This window comes from Myotis yumanensis, unplaced genomic scaffold, assembly GCF_028538775.1.
Source record: "Myotis yumanensis isolate MYYU_CA2020_CCGP unplaced genomic scaffold, mMyoYum1.0.hap1 SCAF_14, whole genome shotgun sequence".
NCBI classification, from domain to species: Eukaryota; Metazoa; Chordata; class Mammalia; order Chiroptera; family Vespertilionidae; genus Myotis; species Myotis yumanensis.
In genome coordinates, this window is record NW_027223765.1 from 3,486,947 (window position 1) to 3,509,011 (window position 22,065).

The 22,065-nt window shown below is 56.4% G+C and overlaps 1 protein-coding gene across 4 annotated transcripts in view; it reads right to left on the reverse strand.

The window, feature by feature from the left end:
• The window catches only part of LRRN1 (leucine rich repeat neuronal 1), a 47,878-nt gene extending 32,094 nt beyond the window's left edge, over positions 1–15,784 (reverse strand). For 2 of the 4 annotated variants that reach the window (XR_011468108.1, XM_070391408.1), the window contains exon 1: positions 15,426–15,784. The gene's annotated coding sequence lies outside the window, so the exon portion shown is untranslated. Of the gene's footprint in view, positions 1–6,073; positions 6,346–10,034; positions 10,137–15,425 lie in introns of those variants that run through there. The other 2 variants (XM_070391409.1, XM_070391410.1) reach the window with 2 other exon arrangements.
• Positions 15,785–22,065: the final 6,281 nt, after the last annotated feature.

A 22,065-nucleotide genomic window follows, 5' to 3' on the forward strand; every position in this document is an offset into this window, starting at 1 on the left:
CACACACTTAATAGGAACATTCAGAAAAACCCACAGATGTCATTAACACACACACACACAAAAGTGACTTTAGAAACTACATGTCCCGGGTGTCAAAAAATGTACACACACTTCAGTAGCTGACAGCTCAGTTTTGAAAATAAAATGTATTTTAATAAATATGCCTTTGTAATTATTCAAAGTGTTTTATACTTTTGGGGGGACGCCCTATATTTATGGCACCAAAAAATAAAAAATACAAAAGGTCAAAAACAAGACAGGGCAGGCAGGTCTGCCAGCCTTTGGACCCTGGAGTCGAGGTGAGTGTGGCCTCTGGCTTCAGATGCAGTTGTGTGACCTTGAGCGAGTCGTCAGCGCTTTCTTCCTGAGGCTCCGTCTCCTTTTTTAGAAAACAGATCCTAAAAGCTCCTCTTATGTGGGGCGGGGAGGACTCGCAGGCTGGTACGGGCACAGCTTGGGCAGAGCACCTGGCACTGGCCGCAGATGGTAGCGGTCATTCCCAGGTTCGCTGCCTCCCGCTGGGTCTGAAGCTCCATGTGGGTGCCGAGCACGACAGCAAGGCGTGGGTGGCTGGCGGCAGCAGAGCATGCTTTGTGGCGTCAGCAACTCCAGGTTCTGAAAGGCCTGGCCGGAGCCTCCCCCAGGGCAGTAGGTGGCTGGTGCGGGGAGAGCCCGAGAGTTTGCCGCGAGCTCTTTTCTTTTTCTTTTTTAAAAAAATATTTTTATTGATTTCAGAGAGGAAGAGAGAGGGAGAGAGAGAGAAACATCAATGATGGGCGAGAATCTGACTGGCTGCCTCCTGCACGCCCCAACACTGGGAATGGAGCCCGCAGCCCGGGCACGTGCCCTGACCAGGAATCAAACCGTGACCTCCTGGGTCATAGGATGATGCTCAACCACGGAGCCACCATGGCCGAAATGCGGGAGCTCTTTATGGAGGGTTTACTGTATTTCCTCTGGGAAGGCGAGACGGTCTTGCAAATGCATTCTGAACGCTGACCCTGCACGGACTACTCTGGAAGACACTCGTTCCGTGGACTCTTGTCTGGCCCCTGACCCTTTCTGAGTCTTACATGTCCTCCAACCATTTTCCCAAATGATGCTCCTTGTTCACACGTTATCCAGAGCGAAACACCTGCACCGTGGCTCAGGGACCGCAGATGGAGGAGGGTGTGTCTGGGAGGAAGGGCTGTAACAGTCTCCCTGTCCCTGCAAGGACACGTGGGGCTTCAGAGGCTCCTTTGCATCAGGAACTGCTCCCGGGAGCCCGCACCCTCATCAGCGAGCAGGGCCCCGTGGCCGAGCCCCCGCATGAGGGCACCAGGGAAGGGCTTCATTTGGGCTTCACCCCACCTTCCCAGCTGACCTTGAGCCGGTCTGGACACTTTGTGTCCTGTTTTATTATCTTAGACTAAGTAGGTTGAGAGGAGAGCTCACAGCGTCCGCGGCCAGAGGGACCTCAGGAACCATCTTCTCAGCCAGCTCTCCTCGGGGTGAAAACGACTTCTGGCCGTTCTCTGTGAGGTGATGCTCCTTCCCTCCCCGCTTTGTGCTATTTAAATGCTACGGAGGCATGGAGTTCCATTAGGCCAAGGATCTCAAGCTGCGCCAGGGGTTGGGTAGGTATAGTCACTGAGCCTAACAGGCCTGGTAAGAAGCTGGAGGGTACGCGCACCCCCAACCCCCCGGAAATGTGCAGCCGCACAAGCCGAGCAAAACTGTCTGCTTTCTGGGGCTTTTTATGGCCTGTGGCCGGTTTGCAACGTCTGAATCACAGAAGAAAGTAATAATAATATCGCCCACGATGCTTATTAGCTAGTGGGAGTGCTTGACAACTAGATGATTAGCTAGACTTTTGGAGATATTATTGGCACAGGGTCTGTGTGTGAAAACCTACCCTTAGAAGCCCAGTCCGCTACGCACCGTGCATCTCTGCTCTGAAGAAAACGTTAGCGCTTGTTAAAGGCGCATCCCATTTACAAAAATCGATCCTCATTCCTTTTCTTGGAAGACCTACTTTCAGAGGCAGCACCTGAGCGATCCCCTGGGTGATGAGAGGTGGCCCAGTTCGCTGGCGGAGGAGCAGCATAAATCCCGGACTCAGCGTTTCCTAATCTGAGCACTTGACGTTTCTCTGCTGGTTCTCCCGGTTCCCACAGGAGCATTGGATTGTCCCTCCCCTGGTTTTATTTTCTCCCTCTTTACTTCTTGTATTTGTTGTTATTATTTTTATTCATTGCCGGGGTCTCGGGCATTCTCTGGTGCGTGTGGGAGGTGTAAAGGCACTAATGCACGTTACATGGCCATCCCAAAGAACCCCGGTGGCCATCGGATGAGCGGGCTGTCCGCGAAGTAGCAGAAGCACAGATCGGCCCGCAGGGAGCAGGTCAGCTCTCGAAGGCGATGCCCATCCCCCACCAAAGGCTGAGCTGCACACGTCAGAGTCAAGATCCGGGTGAGGCTCATCTGTTTGCCACGGAGCTCAGCAGCACGGGGATACCTTTTCTTAATTTTAAAAGAAACGCGTGAACCTGATCTTTGCAGCTTGTTCTAGGACCTCGCAGGCAAGGCTAGTACTTGCATACGGACTGTCTCAACTCAGCGCCGACCTCATTTTCCCTAACATATTGTGAAAAGTCACTCACCAGATACAGTTTGATGAATTCTTACACCTGGTATCTGTCAAATCCCTTTAACCCTGAGCGTCTGTGACAGGCTAAGGACGCAGGACCAGGGAAAAAGGATTTTTTCTGTTTAACTCGCTGTTAGGATCGAGAAAGTTCCTTGTTTTTCTTTATAAGAAATGAACTGTTTGCATAGTCAGAGCCATCAAGTAGCAATTCAGCATCGTCAAGTTGGGAGTGGACAGGTAGCTGAGTGGACAGACAGCTGAGTGGACAGACAGCTGAGTGGACAGAAGGCTAAGCGGACGAACAGCTAAGTGGATGGATGGGTAGGCGATTGGAAGGCTAAGTGGTTGGAAGGCTAAGCGGACGGGAGGCTGAGCGGACGGACAGCTGAGCGGACACAACAGGAAGCGACGCCTGGACTGCTTTATGCTCCTTTTTAGCACCAGCAAGTGCAGTGACATGAAAACTGCCACGGAACCCATTCATTTTAGTCTTTTTACAAATTATTTTAATTCTCTCCTCGTAATATGCCCATATGAAATAATTGCTCTGTAATTACCACCATGATTGCATGTTAAATAAACGTGAACTCCTCCGTGTGGCGGCCTCACTCTGCCTCCCCGGCTCTGTCTCTTCACACCCTTTTCAGCCCTTCCCAGGGTACCGCTCGCGTTCTCACGGTGGACGGAGACTCGCCAGGCCGTGCCAGTACACGCTGCGCAGGAGCCGCTGCCAGCGGTCTGGGTGACGCGTCCAGAACTGCAGACAGGCCGCTGGAGAGGCAGACTCATCGGGCTTGGCACCGACAGGGCAGATGCGCTGTGGACACCAACACCGTCGAGCTCGGGATGCCAGCCACGTCCAGCAACCCCAGGAGCCTCTGCCATACCGGCTTGTGCGCCCAGGCCAGTTCAGGTTCAGTGTCACAGTGAACATGACTCTCATCAAGGAAATGGCAAAGGCTTTCACTTCTTCACGATATTTATTGCAGTTTTCTTTACTCAAGGAGAGTTGTGTACCATTGTGATCACATACATGTATATATATTGTACATATGTACATCTATTTAAATATGTTTATTGATTTCAGAGAGGAAGAGAGAGGGAGAGAGAGATGGAAACATCAATGATGAGAGAGAACCATGGATCGGCTGCCTCCTGCCAACTGGGCATTGAGCCCGCAACCCAGGCATGTGCCCTGACTGGGAATCCAACTGTGACCTCCTGGTTCATAGGTTGAAGCTCAACCACTGAGCCACACCTGCAGGGTTGGTAATTTTTATTAACTACCTGACATTTTAACAGAATTCTTATTTAAAAAAATTGAACATCCAATGTTCTTAAGGTGGGAGCCTGTACTTTTTTTCCCCCCTTTATTGATTTTTAGAGAGAGGAAGGGAGAGGAATAAAGAGATAGAGACATCAGCCGGCATGTGCCCTGACCAGGAATCGAACCCGTGGCCTCTTGGTTCTTGGGTTGATGCGCAATCTCCGAGCCACACCGGCCAGGCGGGAGGGAGCCTGTATGCTTTAGCTCAGATCCACTGACACACCTCTAGAGTCTGACTCCTTAGCATTTACCAGTTAGAAGACGAAGCGTTTAAACCGGAGCCTGGGAAAATGCCAAGCACACAGCCCCTCCCTCGGGGACGGACATATGGGAACGTACCAACATTTAGCATCAAGCTCTGCTCCTCGCGGTTAGAGACAGTGGCGCGGGGGTGCATGGCCGTGTCTGCCCTTCGACTCCACAGACCCCAGGCACCCTCTGCTTCCACGGAATGCCATCTCTTGGGAAGAAGCAAAATGAAGCCATCTGTCCCTGAGCTCTTAAAATCAACTTGGCTTCGAGCTCCTGTGCTAAATGGTTTTTATACGACTGTTTGCTCTAATACGGATCTAAAGAACTTGGTTTTCTTCATCATTGAGAAGTGTGCCTGCCAGCGCAACCTTCCCTCCGCAGGGCGGGGGCCAGGGGCCTGTCAGGAAGTGTCACCGTGTCCCAAGGACAGGGCGGGGCAGGACGCAGCGCTAAGGGGGCCCAGCGCAGAAGTGCCCCTGCCTGCTCTCACGCTCCGTGGGGGCTGAGGCCACTGCTCCGTCTTACAAGTGGCTCAGAGCTGAAGGGACCAGTGGGGACCCCCACAGCTTCTGGGGAAATGCCGAGAGGGACCCACATTTGCAGCACTAGAGGTCGGGGCCCTGGTGTGATGCCACCTCCTTACCCGCATCCCCCGGGGCCACAGTGGAGACGGAGTGCCCGCAGCCTCCGGGCACACACACACACGAACACGACCTTGTGATGAAGCAACAAGGTCGCTTGGTACTGAAGGTCAGGCTCGGGGAACCGGCGCATGTAATTTCTGGGAAGCTGAGGGTCTCCTAGGAAGTGGTAGTTCCAATCTTTCAATCTTTAATGCCCACCTCTGGCTTTTGATAGGGGTTGTTGTTGTTGTTCTCTTAAATATATTTTTATTGATTTCAGAGAGGAAGGGAGAGGGAGAGAGAGAGACATCAATGATGAGAATCATTGATTGGCTGCCTCCTGCAGGCCCCACACTGAGGATCGAGCTTAAAACCAGGGCATGTGACCTTGACAGGGAATCAGATCTGGGACCTTTCAGTCCGCAGGCCGATGCTCTATCCACTGAGCCAAACCAGCTAGGGTATTATTATTATTATTATTAAGACATATTCCTTCCCTGCCCTGATAGGGAACTCATACTGGCCCCCAATCTCAAGTCTTTGTTACTAACCTATTTTCTTCCAATTTTCCCTTTTCCTCCTAAAAGTGGCCCCCTGAGGGGGAAAACATTCTAGTGAATTAGGATTTCTGGTAATCAGGTTTTTAAATGGTTTTGGCGAATTGAAATCAGTTCACGCCACCTCCCTGAGTTGGAAATAGCTCATTACGAAGTCTCCTTGGTGCCCAGGCGTTGCCCTGTGAGGATGCACTGAGACTCGCAGTCCAGTGGTCAAAGGGCTCGGATTGAGGACGCCGTCAACCAGGGCGCGGGAGGGGACGGTCCTTAGTCACACCATCCAGGCCTCCCTGTCGCCAACGGGCCAAGGGCCCGTGGGGAAGCTCCCAGGGCCCGCACGCATCAGAAATCCTGGCGCTTTCCTTCATCTCGTCTCCATCCCCAGCCTTTATGAAATTAAGAGCAACAAGAATAACTTTAATGGAACACCGCTGTTGTCACCCATGACCATGACATCAGGAAATAGCCCAACGCCGATGCACGCTCGCCTTTATTCCCGGACATCCCAGCTTCCCCCTGGCTGCCATGGTGACTTTCTGAACTTGACATACTGGGCTCATCTGTTTCATGAAGTGAAATGGAAGGCATCGCTTAGCAGGGCTGCGTAAAAAGACCCTTCCTTAATAAGATACGTTTCGGAATAAATCGTGGGCCGTCTTCTCTCTCCAGAATGAGCACCCACCTTGAACGTTTTCTCTGTTCAGATGCTTATAACCGAGAGCAGTCGATGCTTCTAGTCACGTGTGGATGAGAATCCTGAGGACGTAACCTGGGAACAGGACCAGCGGGTGAGAATCATTTTCTTGGGAAATGAAGCAACTTGAAGCAGGAAGCTTTGGCGATGTGGCCGGAGACACAGGCAGGTAGCTGATTTTTGCTTCAGGGCTTCTAAGCCTCAAACACCTAATTGGCGAGAAGCCCTGGGTTCGGAAATATTACCACCAACGTGTGGCTGGTCATTCAAAACCGTTCCAAATGCCACGCGAGCGACGGGAAAGAGTTGGAATACTTTGCAGAGCGGCAATTCTGGGTCCGGCCCTGGCAGAGGGTGGGGGTGGACAGGGTTGGGAGGGGTCACTGGCCAACGGTGTGCTTTTCTTCCCAATTCCAAGTTCCGAGACATTTTAGGCGCATGGAGGGGTCATGGCGGGTGTGTTTACACCACGGGCATTGGCAGGCACTGCATGTCAGGGCTTGTGGGAAAGCACCGGAGCACACAGTGGGAACAGGTGCGCGAAGCAGGGACTCGCTCCCCTTGGATGAGATTCAGGCTCTGCCAGCACAGGGGCGAAGTCAGGACAGGAGGTCGGACGGTGCCTCGATACGGGCCCTTACTGCCTTGCTAAAGAGTTTCCCCCACTTCTTACACGTGGCCGATACCCAGCAGGAAGCGGATGGTATACTAGTACGTAGTCAAAAGGGAGGAATAAAGAAAGTCTTCAAAAGGGACCATTTACAAGGCCCGGGCAAGGCTAAGGCAAACTCCCAAGGGATGGACAAGCACCGCTGTTATCCGCGCGTCCTGCTGAGAGATACTGGTAAGTGAGCTCTCCTCCGTCCCCTGCGATCACCACGAGGTGAGTGTGAGAATGTAGTCGTGTGTCGATACAAAGAAGGAGCTGGAACAGAGGACGGGGGCGGCACGCCGACTCAGCTGAGATCCCGTGTGATGCACCGTGATGACTGCGATCAGGCCGTCTCCCCACGGAGGACAATTCGCTGTCAACCAGGTTTCACAGTCATTAGCACCCTAATGCGATCACTCTCCGTCTACATCTCCTAGAGGGTCTGGCTCGATCACCACCAGTCACCCCTCGTGTGCCGACACCAGCCAGATGTGGCCAGATGTGGCCAGGTGCGAGCGCCACAGTGGGGACGGTGAACAAGAGCGACACCACAGCGAGGCACCTGCGGGACATGCGGGAGGGAAGCTCTGAGACGGCCCCAGGCCGGTGTTCATACCGCGGACACCTGTCACCTGTGGGCACACTGGGGGTGCTGTCAGCCAGCCTGTGTCTTCATCGGGGGCGGGGAGGGGGTTCATCTCGAACCAAAGGAAAACATATGATGGGGCTGGGGGGAGGGGAGACAACGAAAAGCAGAAAATAAAAGGTGAAGTAGCCCTGGCCCGTGTGGCTCAGCAGATAGAGCGTCAGCTTGAGGACTGGAAGGTCAGGGTCCGAGACCTGGCCAAGGGCACCTACCTGGTTGGCAGGTTCCATCCCAGGCACCTGGCCGGGGTGCGTGTGGGAGGCAACCAATCGATGTCTCTCTCTCATCAGTGTTTCTCTCTCTCCCTCCGCCCCTCCCTTCCACTCTCTGAAAATCAATGGAAAAATATCCTTGGGTGAAGATTAACAACAACAAAAATTTTTTAAAAAAAGAAAGTGAAATTCAAACCTAGGCCCGCATGGTCCAAAACTGTGTTTCCTGTTCCGTTGGGCATTTCCACCGACCATCACTTCATTCTCCTCCCTCTCTCCCCATCCTCTCTCCCCTAGGAGTCTGGTAGCTCCCAGTCTGGTACCAGAAGTACCACCACCCACATTCCTTCACCCCCCACAGCCCCTCCTAACAGCACTGCTGGTCTCCATGCCTCTAATGAGTACTTTCTGATTAATCACACTTCCTTGGCATTCACCTCATAAAGGCATCCCCAGATGAGCTCGACTCCCTGCATCAGCCTCTGTGAATAAGGCAGCGGTGTCTCTGCGTCTAATGCAGGTTACGACCTGCTCATGTCTGCCGAGCGCTGTAGGAAATACCCGAGAAAGTGGCGCAGAAGCAGCAGGAGGCGCCTGGGAGACGCAAGACGTGGAAACCCCTCTGGGCTCCACGCTGCTGGGTACTTGCTATGGGCGTGTCCCGTGTGCGAGGCCCTTCTGGGGGCCTGGGCTGAGCGTGGCAGTCTCCCCAGGAACTGGCGGTGGTGCTGAATGACCACGATGGGAATAAGCAGCCCTGAGCTGGGAACACAGGCCGAGGAGAGGCGGGAAGTGAAGGTCAGCGAGGCCCTGGCCTTGCGCACAGAGCAGTGGTGAGATGCTGGGCGGATTCCTATCTCTCGTTTCTCCTCATCCTCAAAGTGGGGATAATCCTTACCTGCCGGAGTCTATGTGCGCCTCAGTGGTTGAGCATCGATCGACCTGTGAACCAGGAGGTCGTGGTTCAATTCCCAGTGTACAGCCTGGGCTATGAGCTCGATCCCCAGTAGGGGGCATGCAGGAGGCAGCTGATCCATGATTCTCATCATTGATGTTTCTCTCTCTCTCCTCTCCCTTCCTCTCTCTCTAAAAAGTCCATGAGAGCATATTAAGGAATTCCGGTTCCCCTCCAGGCCAAAGCCAGACGGTTTGGGAACTAATTCTTCCCGACTGAGCCCTGCCTGGTTCCCCACCCCTTGCCCTGGGCCTCCGTCCTGTGACCAGGGCCGCTGTCTGTGACCTGGGGCCGGGCTCACACTGGCTGGCGCCTCACCTGCCTGTCAGGATCCCCTTAAAGCAAAAGTCTTTGGAAGCGAATCTCAGGTGTTTGTAGTGTGGCCGTGGCTCCGAGCTCGTGTAAAGCCATTCCATGCACGTCGTAAGAGTCAGCAGCTTTCTTCATGATCAGTCATTCTACTTGTCTTTTTAATTTTTAAGAAAACACCTAAATTTAGGCAATGGTGGTATAATGTGCAGTGTGATGGCGATGGAGAATGGCACCTTTAAGTGTGCAGTTTTCACCCATTTTCACCCACTGTATTTACCTTATATACAGTTTTAAAAACACTGTTAATAATTCCAATACAATTTCAGTGGATAATTCAGGGACGACTGGTTAAATGAAAACTCCAAGCTATATTTCAAGATTGAAAGTAACAAAAAAGCAAAGTCCAACCTGCTTGATTTTCTGTAGCCTCATGTTAATAACAAATTATAGATGTTTTAGAGCCGGTTGGGCCGTGAGAGCCAGTCTAGGCCAATCCTTTGGTTTTATGGCTGCAATTATAGGGAAGAAACCTAGCCTGGGCTCTGACGGTGCAGGTGCAGCGTCAGAAAGACCCGCATTCACTTCCCTGCTTCGCTGCTGACCAGCCCCCAGGCACCATCTGCCCCCTCTCAGAGCCAGTTCCTCGGGGTGCCCCGCCCAGAGCGGGCCTGCCGGTCCGAGATGCGAATAAACCACCCTCTCCTCTCAAACATTCATTCACTCGACAGATGCTCAGAGTACACGCACCAGCTGTGTGACACGGGGCTCCTGACCGCATGGCTTCCTGCCTTGGTTTGCTGAGCTGTAAAATGGGTATGAAAGTTATGGGGAGGACCCGAGGAGTTAAGGTGTGTGAGTGTGTGGGATGTCCCGGCAGCTGGAAGGGGACGAGGGTGCTGGACATCGTTCTCCTCCTGTGACTGCGCCCTGTGTCAGGGAACATGGTGGCTGGGGACGGGACCTGGGAGCCCTGGCAGGGTTTTCTCATCTACAAAAGCACCTCGTTTGCATGGAGCGCCTCTCTCATCCCTGCTCATCCTGAGGGTGAAGCCACTGGGAAGTCCCACTCGGCTTGGGTTCTGCCAGGGCTGCCGCTGGTGCCGGGGGAACGTCCCGCCAGCACCCGCCCTTGTACTTGGTGTTTTTCTCTGGGAAGGACCCACGGGTCTCACCTGGCCTCCCAGGGTGTATGAGCATGTGGTGAGGTCGGCTGGGATCCAGGGACAGGCTGTCCCCGTAGGACACAGCGAAGCTAACGAATGGGTCCTTCGGGGTTAAACCTCCCGTCGTCCTCACTGGCAGGAAGGACATCACCAGGGGGAGGAAGAGCGGAGGGACCCCGCTAGGGGCCCTGCCCGTGGTTCTGTGCTGGGCGCCGAGTCCACCGAGGCTCCGTCTGTGTCCTGGGCCTCTCAGGACGAGGCTGCCGGCCTGTGGGACTGACCCTCTGCGTCGCCCGCTCCCGTCTTTCCCAGGGGGAGGGTTCCGGGCATGGAAGCAGTGACATCACCTCCCTGCTACTTTCTCTCCTGTCTCCCGGTGCGGTGCTGGCTCGCCTCCTGGGGCACAGGCACAGGCACAGGCGCTGTCCTTTCTCCTGTGTGACTCCCGGGGACTGTGATCATGGCCCCACACTGGGCGGCTGTGGCGGGGGAGCAGCTCTATGTATTTTCATTGGTTTCAGAGAGGAAGGGAGAGGGAGAGGAAGGGAGAAACATCCATGATGAGAGAGAATCATGGATCGGTTGCCTCCTGCGCACCCCACACTGGGGACCGAGCCTGCAACCTGGGCATGTGCCCTGACCGGGAGTCGAATCGTGACCTCCTGGTTCCTAGGTCGATGCTCAGCCACTGAGCCACGCCGGCCAGAGGAGCAGGTATCCTGAGATGTGTATTTGAGGGACGCCCTCCTGGCGAGGTGGGCGCTGTTGAAGGCTGGGACTGCCCTTTCCTGGGAGCCACTGGGGGTGTGTGTGTGGTTCTAGAAAACAACCAGTTCATCCCCCCCCAAAACTTTAAGTAGTTGTCCTCTGCTCCCAGGCCCCCCAAATATCTGCCACAAAAACCTTTCCCAGGGAAGGATGCCGCGTCACATAGAGAGTGCTCATGTAACCATGGCAACCAAAAAATGCCACCGATGTGCTTGTTTCATACACAAATGAGGGATAGCTGTGGAGCCCACATGTCTGCCAGGGTCACAATAGACCGCCGGGACCTGGGGTCAGAGAATCACCTCGTTTATCTTAATCAGCGTTTGCCAGCAACGCCCAACCCCAGCTGTTAGGAGCGTCCATGGAGGCGCTGAGCCGGGAGAGCAGCTTCCAGGCCTCGGAGTTCAGAGCCCAGTGTCCTTGGGAAGTGCAGCGGCGGCCTGGAGGGGCCCGGGGGTGGGCGTGGGAGGGGGGCTGGGCCTCGGGGTGCATCCCTGCAAGTCCAAGCCGCGCTCCTCTGCCTCTCGGGGCTGAGGCTCCGTGGCTTAAGTGCAACGGTTCCGTCCCAATTAAATGCGTAGCCTCGTGTGGCACTGGGGCGCGGCGCCCACAGACCTTTCAGCGACCTTGCTGACCACGGAGTGAGTTCTTCCCATTCTCTGCACCGCCCCCTCCCCGCCCGTCACGTTAGGAATGAGGACATGGAGGCGCAGGGACCTGACTCAAGGTCACAGAGCTATGACCGGATAATAGCTCTCGTACCCACCACGTAACCGATACCACTGCTAATCACCTTTGCTAGACCTTCTGAAAAGATTCAAAAAGCAAAATATATAATACGTAAGCCTGTATAGTGTTTCTTTGAAAAAACACGGACACATAAAAGGGCACATATTTTAATTATTGAAAATAGAGTTAACGGTGCTAGAGTAGCCAGTAAGTCTGGAAGTACGTTCTCTACTATTTTACCAGGTTGTCACTGCAGGGACAGTAACCCTTTCATTATGCACCTGTCTATGCTCTGAGACGTACACCCTGTGACCTGCCATCCAGCACGAGGGAGATGTGCCAACACGAGAACCTCTAACAAGCGAACCCCTTTAAGAAGACGCGTGGACGAGCGGCTCCCTTGGCCACTCCAGCGTTGGACTTCACAGCGAGGTTCACCTTTCTCTCCACTCTGCACTGAGAACCAAAACAAAAGGGGAGCCGTGCTTTCCTGCCTCCATCTGCATCATTATAATTTCCTCCCGAGTAAAATATTAATCAAAGCTCCATTCAGGAGGGAAGGACCCTCCCATTGTTCCCAGGAACCAAAATGCGATTTTAAAACGGAACATGCTTGATCTCCAGATTGGCTTAACCCCAAATAGAGGCTCCACATCATAATTTGGAAAAACTAAATACAGTATTTGAGCGACCTCCGCAGGAGTGCTCAGGGGATCGTTGGAAGAAATGCCATTTTGTAGTTTAAAAATAAAAGATAAAGAATATGACGAGAGTCCAGTAAAGAGTGGCATCCAGGCCCCATCATGTGTCATGTTGTATTTATGGCTTAGTTATGGTGAGACAAAAAGCCCGCCGTTCTGGTTACCTGTGGTCATACCCTGCCGGCCAGGGAAGCAGCCATATACTCAGAGGGGCAGGTTTCCTTCAGTAGCTCCCGGGTTTGTCCCCGTCAGTGTAGAAGGGGTGAGCTCTCCAGCCGTCAGGCCAAGAAGCTGGCCCTGGCAGGGTCTCGCCAGAGAGAGGTCCGTGGTGCTGTCCCCTGGCTCTCCGGGACAGCCAGGCACCACCCGGGACTGCTTGTACCATTGTCCAGACCAGGGTCTGCCCTGGGCCTGGCGTAAGGCTTCATGCAGCAGAGTGACCCTGTCCTAGCAAGTGCTTCCCCACGTTTATCTACCAGCGGATGAGCGCTCATCCCCCCTCTCGTTAGACTCGCAGCATAAAGATCTCGCCAGGGATCAGCTCCCACAAATGGGAGGCTTTGGCCATTAGAAAGTCTCCGGTTTCTTTCAAAAATGCCTCGGTCACACGTAACTGGCAAGACGACAATTTGCAACCTCGTTAGGAAATACCGGCTGTATTTTCACAGCCTTCAAGCCCATCACGAAGCCAGCATGGAGGGTGATGTCACCGAGGAGTTTAGGATCATAACCTTCGACTTTCTGATGTCTCAGTCGTAGGAAAGGTCATCTTGGCTACAACCTTTTCTCCCCAGACTCCATTACCGGTGCCCCTCCCGGGGCAGGACCGCCGTCTGTGTAAGAGTCACTGAAGCGGCAAAGAGAACCGGGGGAAACATAGAAAATAGCAGAGGAACATCTGTTGCCCACCCCCTCCCCCCAAACACCAGCCCTCAAAACAATATTGTCCTTTTATCTGGGGGGAGGGTTTGTATGTTAATGTCCCTTTCAGGGAATACATAGACTACAGGGGAGATGCAGCCAGTGAATAGGTTCTTATTTTTCCCTGGAGAAAGAAGAGGCGGCCACTGGGCTGGCTTGTCCATGGGTAGAATCCCGGGCCCACGTGCGGCCCAAGGCCAGGCAGTGAGGGGTGCAGTGGTCTAGCAGCCACGGTTAGACATGGCTCAGACACGGCCGACATCCCCCGGCTTTGGGGTCCCTCCCAGTCACTGTTCTGTCCTATGCCCTGAGACCCTCTCAGGTAGCTAGGAACCCCACGGCTCCATCACCCGCAGGCCTACAGGGCTGGTGCCTTAACAACTACAGTAATTTTGACTGGACAGCGGTCATTCTCGCGAGTTCTTCACATCGGCCAACTCTAACCCTCTTGCCCCATATTGTGGATCTGGAAGGATGGAGAACCAATGTGAGCAGGAGATGAAATGACTAAAAGAAGAAAAAAACAACAACTCTGAAAGTCGATTCCGAAATTGCCTCCAACCGCCTGAAGTGGGTGGAGACTCCTGCCTGCTTCCCTCACACACCTTCCTCCCAGGCTCAGAGCATCCAGCCGGGATGTCAGGGACACAGAGCCAGGCGAGGGCCTGGGGGTGCACACACAGCCAGGAGAGGGCTCGGGGTGCTCAAGTTTTCTCCGCAAAGGCCCTCAGAGAAGGGGCTCCTGAGCGAGGTGCCCGCAAGCCAGGGGATTCCCACACAGAAAAGCCCACACTGCGCCTTTATCCCATTTTCTTAAGGGCTGTTGTTAAGGAAAGACTCCTTCCTGTGAATGGATGAGGCCAGACATCTGCCAGGAGCCGCTCACATTTGCATGCAAATCAGGACACCCCGGGCCCAGCCAGCAACCCCACTTCCACTCAGGACTGACACCCATCCAAGTGCCTTCCTGAACTTTCCACTGCTCCAGGCCTCGCTCTCAACAACAAAGTAATGAGCATACTGGAGGGAGGTTAATTATTTAGACGCAGTGTCCTTCCATCCACACTGCAAAACAAAACAACACATTGTCTTCGGAAAAGCCTACAGCAAAAACCCAAGCCAGCAGACCTGCCCCCCCCCCCCCCCGCCCCCCTCTGCATCCCACTTTTCCTTTATGTCTGGGTCAGGGAAGGGAAAAGCCCTGTGGTGGGGATGCAGGGAAGGGTCCCTTTTCTGCTCTCCAGGCCTCTGCCTGGGGGTTACACCTCCCCAAGTCCACTCACCCAGTCACTCACTCATTCGCTCGCTCCCTCACAGCCAGGTCCTGCTCCAGGTGCCTGGGCTGCAGGGGTGACCCCGGGAGGCAAGGTCCCCTCTCTCAGGCCAGGTCTCAGGCCGGGTGCCACTGGTCGGGCGCATCCAGGCCGGCTCCCTCCCCAACATCCCTGCCAGTTTGCGCACCAGTCCCGTGCACGGCGCCGCTTCCGCCTGGATCTTCTCAGCCCATCCGGCAGGGACTCCCTGGGCCGAATGGGGAACCGCTCACACCCCTCTGCACCCACGAAGGACACGGGCTGCAAACTTTGCTCTGTCCCCACGCGGCCGCGGGGAGCCCAGCAGGCTCACTCCAGGCGCAGACCAGGCTCCCCCGACATTCCATCATCCCCCGCGCCTCCGAGCGCGGAGCATGGAGGGCGAGGTCTGGTCCCCACGCAGACCGCCCACAGCGGAGTGGCTTGCGCGCGGTGCTCGGACTTCAGTGCGCCGAGTGCTTTGTGAATCGCGCCCCTAGTCTTTACCCACAAGGCCATCGCCAACACCACCTCCTCCTCCTCCCTTCCCACAACCTTCCTTCCTCCTCTGGGTCCTCTTCCCCACTCCCCGCCCCGTTCTGCTCTGCTCGCCCGGCTGCCTTCCCAGCTCACACCCCGCAGCCCTCCTTCCCCCGGGCCTGGGCATCTCCTCCCCCGCGTGGGTCCCCGAAACCCAGCGGGCTCGCCTCCTGTTACTGCCTTTGGCCCATTTCTGCCTGGCCTTCCTGGAGAGCTGTGGTTCCCCATCCCCGGAGGCTTTGGGGGGACCAGGGGGCTCCTAGGTTCCCGTTCCCGACTCCGTCCTTTCCCCCACCTCGGCGAGCCGCGCCCCCTCGCCCCTAGGCCCGCGGTCCCATCCCGCGGTTCCCCAGACACCCTCGGGCTCGCCAGGTGGCCAAGTTTGACTCCACCTGCCTTCGCTGCAGCCCGCACCTCCCGCCGCTGCCCGGCCGGGCGAGGGCACTTACCCCGAGGCGCGGCTGCAGGGGGTGGGGTGCGCGCGGACCGGCACCCACGGGGGCCGCGGGAGGAGGAGCGGCTGAGCGGCGGCGCCCGGCTCCTAGGGGCCCCCGGCCGAGCAGCGAGACAGGAGGCGACCGGCCACGCGAGCAGCAGCTGCCGCGCCGGCCTTCGCGGATCCGGCTCTCGGGGCCCGGCGGCCGCGGGCAGGGTGGGAGGGCGAGGAGGGGTGCAGGGGCGGGGCCGCGCGCGGCCGGGTTCGGAGGAGGCGCCGGGCTCCGAGGGAGGCCACCGCCCGGGCTGGCGCCGCCTGCCCCTCTCCCCGCCCGGAGCGCGCTGCGCACGGCCGCGCCCAGCTCCCCGCTCCCGCCGGCTCGGAGCCCCGCTTTGTGCCCGCAGCCGGCGAGCACCTGGGGTAGCGGAGGCGTCAGCTGCTGGGCCGCGCGCCCATTGGCTGCTCCGCGCCCCGCCCGCCGCCCGCCCCGCCCCCCGGCCCGCGCGCTGGGCACCATCTGTGGCCTCGCGACAAAGGCGCGGCGCCGGGGTCTCGGGTGGCCCGGCCGCCGCCGCCACCGCCGCGGGGAGCAGCGGCCGCCGCTTTTTGTTTCGGGGGCGCCCGGCCGCGGCGGGTGGGGAGGCACAGAGCCGCCTCTCCCCGCGCGGGGCCAGCGGAAGGGCCGCGCCAGGCGGCCAGCCCGGCGCCAGGGGCCAGGGCTCCGCGCCGCGCGGATCTCACCCTCGCTTTCAAACGCACGGAGGCCCCCCGCGCTGTGTGCGCAGGGACGCGCGTGGCCGGGGAGCTGGCCCGCGCCCTTGCCGCGGGAAGGTGGATTCCATGGACGGCGCAGCTTTCGGATAGCGTTTTCGGAAACTTTGTCATTACAGCTTCTGATTGGATAGGTGTGAAAGTTGTGCCCAGATGAGCGGGTGGAGACTGCGGGCTGTTAGAAGTGGGGGAAGTCTGAGAGCAAGGGGTGACATCGATCCGCTGCCTCCGGCACGCCCCCTACTGGGGACCGAGCCACAGCCCGGCCTGTGCCCTGACCGGACTGAACCTTGACCTCCTGGTTCATAGGTTGATGCTCCATCACTGAGCCACACTGGCTGTGCCCAAGGGTCAGACTTTTGTCGGTCCTCCCCCTCTCCCCCTCCCTGGTGCTGACTGCATGTGGCTAGGTCTAGGAGTTGGTCTGCAAGCAGGTGGGCCTTGGCTGGGAATCTGGAACTTGAGAGATGAGGGGAAGAAGCCAGTGGTGAGGGAGCCTCCTTGGGGAGTTCCAGCCCGGCTGGAGGAACTGCCTGAACGGAGGCTCAGCTCCCCAGCGATGGAGAGCCAGGCTCCAGAGCCCTGGGCGCCTGTTCTGGGGGGCGTGCTTCAAGTGGGAGCACTGTCAGCCCCTGGGCACGGACAGTTCGGGGCGGAGAATGCGGTGGCGTTTCTTCCCGGAGTCCCAGCCGGAGCCTCTGGGGAGTGTGGAGACAGTGTTCCCCAGTCATCTCTGAGGCCTGGGGGCCGTGTGTGAATCTCCTCCCACCGGACAGTGACCTCATATGTGGGTCCCTGTGGCATTTCCCGTGTCCTGCAGGTCTTGGTAACCGTGTGGTTCGCCTGTCTGTCCGTCTGCTCTGCTGGCCTGACTCTGCCGTGCAGATACCAGCGGGTCTTAGAAGATTCCAGGGAAGGGAGATACGCCTGGGGTTCAGGCAGACAAGAGTAGGACCTCGTTACAACCACGGAGGCACCTGCTGGCCAGGAATGAGTCAGATTTAAGAGCTTTCAAGGCACCTTTCCTGAGAGTCACACTTTAAAAAAAAAAAAATGTTTTCATGGATTTTTTTGAGAGGAAGGGAGAGGGATAGAGAGATAGAAACATCAATGATGAGAGAGAATCACTGACCGGCTGCCCCCTACTGGGGACAAGTCCTGTAACCAGGGTATGTACCCTGTCCTGGAATCGAACCATGACCTCCTGGTTCATAGGTCGATGCTCAACCACTGAGCCACGCCGGAGGACACATGTGCACATTGTTAACAGGAATAAGGACAGAAACAGGACTGGCATGGAGAGGAGAGTTGGAGGGAATCCTCCTAAAGGCATCAGTGGTAACAGAGAGGCCTCGGCTGCTACACATTCTCTCTAATGGCTTCTCTGAGTGAAGTGGGTCCCTCCAACCTCTTTGCTCTTGAGCAAACAGTAGTTGCAAATTTAAAGAAAAAGATCTAGAATTTTGAGCAATGTCTCTGAACCTTAGAAATCATGTCCTGTGGCTCTAATGTGTGATTTTACCATTTAAGATTTATTTATTTACTATCATCGAAATGTCACAAAACATGGCAAGGATGCAACGGACACCAAAACGCATGCATTGCTTTGTCTAACCTATAAATTCGTTTTTAACGACCAATTGCATAGAATGTATGCAATTAGAATTTTAAAATGTTGAAAATTGTTAAAATGAATAACCCAAGATAAATACATTCTTTGGGAATTTTTGGGAGAAAAAACGTATTCCTGTCAAAGGGGTGTAATGGGCACTCACTCCTCCTCCAGAATTTCTGTGCATCTCTTGTGTTGGGTTCACTTCATTTCGGAAGCCAGTGTCGCAGGGTGAGATGTGCCTGTGGAAACGAACAAAGCAAGAAGGGCGTTAAAATGGGGGTGCAAGCCGGGAAATTCATCTCCTACAGGGGATCGACCAGCTGGATTGTACAGTGCTTCACTCTCCCTCCTCTTCCTCCTCCTCCTCCTCCTCCTCTAGCTCCAAAAAACTTTATTGTTTCATTAGGTCCAATGCATGGGAGAGGGCTCCAGGGGGTTAAAAGGCTGCCTAGTGGCTGCAGGCAGAGGCTCAGGCAGGAGCCAGACACCAGGGGATGCAGAGGGGCTCCTCAAAGGCCTCTGGGCTCCAAGGGCTCCTGGTCATGTTGGAGGGGAGTGCGGGTGCCGTGGTGCCGTTTCAGCGGCTGGGGCGATGCCCAGGCCTGCAAGCGCGGATGAGAGGCGGCTCAGACTGGGCCGCGGAGGCCAGTAGACAGCCTGGTGCTCCCTGCCAGAGGTCACGGGGAGGTCAGGTGCTGGCACTCTTTCCAGTCCTTTGTCCCCATTTGGACGGAGGACATGCCTGACGCAAACACAGGCGCCTCTTTCCGAGAACACCTGTCGGTCGGGGAGCAAACGTAAGAGACTCCTTGGGAACGCCTGTCCCCAAAGGCCACGTGTCTGTCCCATTCTGTCTGCGGCCCTGCCACCGCTCCCCGGCTGCTTTCTATTGCCAAAGAGCGAGTGTTCTCTTAGCTGTGCGTTGCTTTCCTGCAAAGCCTGAAGGTGTTTCTCTTCTCTTCCGCTGGTGTCCGAGCGGGGCTTTAAGCGGGTGAACTGGATTTCAGCTCAGCCCTCCGCGCCCTGCGGCCTCAGCGGAGCTCCGGGTGCTCCCGATGCTCCAAGGAGTGGAGGTTAAAGTTTAGGGTGCACCTGCACTTCAGCGGCGGCGAGTCACACCCCTACTTGGTGCCCAGTGCGCCCCTCCGTCTCCCCCCCGCCCCCCCCCCCCCCTGGGGCTAGTGTCACACGTGAATCCAGGCAGAGGACACCCTGCCTGGCGACTAAGTGGCCAGCACTGTGCTCAGTGGCTTTTTCCCTCCGCCTGTCTGGGCAGCGGTGAGGGAGCCCGTCTTCCTGAGGATGAACACGTCAGTGGGCCTGTCCGTCATGTGACAGGTGCCATTTATGAGCCTCAGGAGGCAATTACCCTGACGGCGTTGTCCCGCCCGGGGGAGGCAGGGTGGTTTGCGGACAGAAGAGGCATGCTGGCTGCTTGGAAGCTCCGTCTCTGTGTCATTTGTCAGTGGCCGTGATCATATCTCACCTGTGTATGGAGTTGTGGCTGCCAGCCCAGCCCTGAGCGGATTTTACATGTGTGGGCCCCTGTCATCACGTGGAAACGCTCCGAGCAGGTCCAGAACTCCACGTGGCGGAGGAGCTACTGACCCCGCGATGAAGTGCTCGCCTGCGCTCACTCCACTGAGAAGACGTTCAACTGGCCTTTCCCTCCGTGGCCCCTGTGTGTTCCTGCCTCCCAGCCAAGCAGGCCTGGCCGGGCCCACAGAGCCCAGCTCTCCTCCGTCCTTCCCTTCTCGGGGTTGCTTGCAATCATGACTGTAAGCGTCCCGGGCACAGGGGAGCCCTGGCTGAGAGGGGAGCCCCAGCTGAGGGGGGAGCCCCTGCTGAGAGGGGAGCCCCGGCTGAGGGGGGAGCCCAGAGGCACATCCCCAGGGGCCAGCTGCCCCGGCTGGAAGTGGCGGCCCGGGGAAGCCGCTGAGGCTCCTGACAGTGGACAGCGATGCGCAGAGAAGCAGCTTTTCCAGAAGCAGACGCCTCCTCCCCTTGGTGCGCTGACCCTCCATGTGGCCTTCGGGGCGCCTCTAACTGTTTGGTGTCAACACTGAAACGCTCCATCGCATGGCCTCCGACTCCGCTCGGGGAGGTTTGCTCTGATCCGTCTCCATTCACAGAGGAGCTTTCCCCACGAAGGGCTGGCCGACCCGAGGCCATTGGGAGAAAGCAGGTCCGGAGGTGGGGTGACTCGCATGCGGTGGAGCCGCCCTGGCCACGATCACAGGCTGTCCGAGTTGTCCGTGTTTATAACCCACAGTGAGCCCGGGTTAAGCCTCATCGTGTAACAGACGTGTGTCTGCCTGCTGCTGCCACATCCCGAGGAGGCTGACTTTGAGAGCCACCTCCCTTCCTCCGTCAGCCAGTCCTTCCAACATCCCACAGTGAGCAGAGCCCTCTGGGGTATCTACCAGGGACCTGCATTAAACAAATGTTTTTTTCTTTTTAAATATGTTCTTACTGATTTCAGGGAGAGTAAGGGAAAGAGAAAGAGAGAGAGAAACATCAGTGATGAAAATCATCCGTCGGCTGCCTCCTGTACACCCCCCACTGAGGATCGAGCATGCAACTCGGGCATGAGCCCTGACTGGGAATCGAACCCGTGACTTCCTGGTTCATGGCTCGATGCTCATCCACGGAGCCACGCCGGCGGGCACAACTCTTCATCCTAATGGAGAGAGCTCATCTTGGAGTCGAGTCTGCTGCTTCCGCTGCTCTGGGAGCATAGAGACCCTTTCGTCTCAAATGCTGAACCCCCAGCCTGGCCATCGGCCCGCACGGAGTGAGCGCTCAGTTTGTTGCACAGGTGAGGGAAGGAAGGAGGGAGGGAGGGATAAAACGAAGGAGTGAAGAAGGAAAACGAGCCTCCCTAAAGCACGGGGCAGCATCCCTCGGACCCAGCACCTTGCAAGGCCAGGCGTCGGACCCCTCACAGACCGGTCTTCGGGACTGGGGGGTGGGAGCGAAAGCCATAAGGACGTTTCCTGCAAAAGAGCGGACGTTCTGCAGACAGAGTGTGAGGAGGCCCGCGGGGATTTTCAATCTAATGGACCGGATCCGCCGGCCCTTTCCCCTCCCTCAGCCGGGGATGATGTAACTTAAAAAGCTTGGGAAGCTTCGAGCAGATCTGAAGGAGCCGGTGGTTACATGAAATAGGCGTGTTGGTAAAGTTGCCAGGTCGGTGGGTTGCAGCCACATGTGGACGAAACCAAGTCACAAGACCGTTTTGTTCTCCGTTGCCTTCCAGCTTCTAATTCCGTCAGGGGAACGCCTTTGTGTCTGAAATGCGGGGATAAGTTCAGGAGGAAATGAGCCCCCGGCACAAGTAATAAATAACGCTAATCTATTATTTAGAGACATTAACAAGTTCTCCTCTGTATCTACGGCTTTAATTGGGGGGGGGGGGGGGAGGCGGCAGAAAATAGCACCCAGAGATTGACATGCGGAGGGACCTCAAATGCCAAGAGCGTGTCTCCCTGTCCCCTGGCCGATGCCACAACGGGGCACACATCGTCCCGGAGAAAAGGCCGGGAGCTGTCACACCGATGGTCTGAGAGCCTCCGGTCATTGTGGGTAATTTTAAGGGAATAAATAGTAGCCCGGCCGGCATGGCTCAGTGGTTGAGCATCAACCTATGAACCAGGAGGTCAGGGTTTGATTCCCAGTCAGGGCACCTGTCTGGGTTGTGGTCTCGACACCCGGCGTGGGGGTGGAGGGCGTGCAGGAGGCAGCTGATCAATGACTCTCTCTCATCATTGATGTTTCTCTCTCTCTCCCCCTCTCCCTCCCTCTCTGAAAAAATAAAAAAGGAATATAGTGCTTTGCTACCCAGAAGAACGGGAAAGGGGACATAGGAGAACGCGTCACGTCAGCACGTTCCTCCTCACGGGGATGAGCCGCGGTTCCCCAGGGGCGCCCTTGGGTGACGGAGGAGAGCACCTGGTTCCCTGCGGGTGCCAACAGGGTTCGGATTCCAGACCGCGGGTTTGGAAACTCCAAAAGGATATTTGCTTTTGATCCAAGTGTTTCTGAACTGCATCCTCCCCCGGGACTGTGGCCTGCACCCGTTGGTGGGGCCTGTGGTGGGGCCTGGGGTGTGCCTTGGCACATGAGCAACGCCCGTGTCCCCGAGCCCGAGGATCAGGGCGCTGCTTGATTTTCTCAGCGAAGAGACTGAACCCTAAAATGTGGGCGATGTCCACACCTCAGCTCCGTTTCTGCTCTTAGAAACAGGAGTGAGCATTCCGAGGCCTTG